We start from the raw sequence: 613 nt of genomic DNA on the forward strand, positions 1-613 counted from the left end.
GCTGAGTATGGGAAAAGCACTATTGAAATAATGGACACACTCAGAGATCACACAGCATCAAGCACTGCACCAGGAAGCTACCAACATCGCAAAACTGCTCAGAGGAGCAAGGGTTCCGATGGACATGTTTAGCAATGGTTCAGGTGTTTGTCACTAAAGAGAATGCTTACAAACATCTTAAAAAAGAAATACAGCAGAAAGGAAATAATTTGCAGCTGACAGCTAAATGTAGAAAAAATATTATTTCAAAAGCATCAAGAATCAAAGGACTAATGCAGTTTTAAAGATATGCCAGGACGTTGATGTTTAAACAGCACAGTAGCATGACAAATGGAATCAAATCTACACTGCCCTCCCTTTCTCTTCAATTTTAACAGCTTTGCTTTCCACTCCCATGTAGCAGAAGACAGTTCACTCTGGAAAGAACAGAAAGACAGCTGCCATGTATCAGACAAACATAAAGCATTGAGAGACATAACTGCTAAGCCCTCAATTTCTTTGGAGCCAGCAGTAGACTTAATACTGAAAGCCTTGATTTCCTTCCAGAGCTGTTATGAAAAAACTTGTTAAGAATCCAGATGCTCCTCTGGGCAGCAATTCCAGGCAACAGCAG

The 613-nt window shown here is 40.3% G+C and overlaps 1 protein-coding gene across 1 annotated transcript in view; it reads right to left on the bottom strand.

The window, feature by feature from the left end:
• ORC2 (origin recognition complex, subunit 2) overlaps positions 1-613 on the bottom strand; it is a gene marked incomplete at its 3' end in the record, with an annotated part of 10,843 nt that overhangs the window by 2,519 nt on the left and 7,711 nt on the right. The window lies entirely within an intron of this gene.

Source organism: Mesitornis unicolor, unplaced genomic scaffold, assembly GCF_000695765.1.
Source record: "Mesitornis unicolor isolate BGI_N332 unplaced genomic scaffold, ASM69576v1 scaffold51831, whole genome shotgun sequence".
Lineage (NCBI taxonomy): Eukaryota > Metazoa > Chordata > Aves > Mesitornithiformes > Mesitornithidae > Mesitornis > Mesitornis unicolor.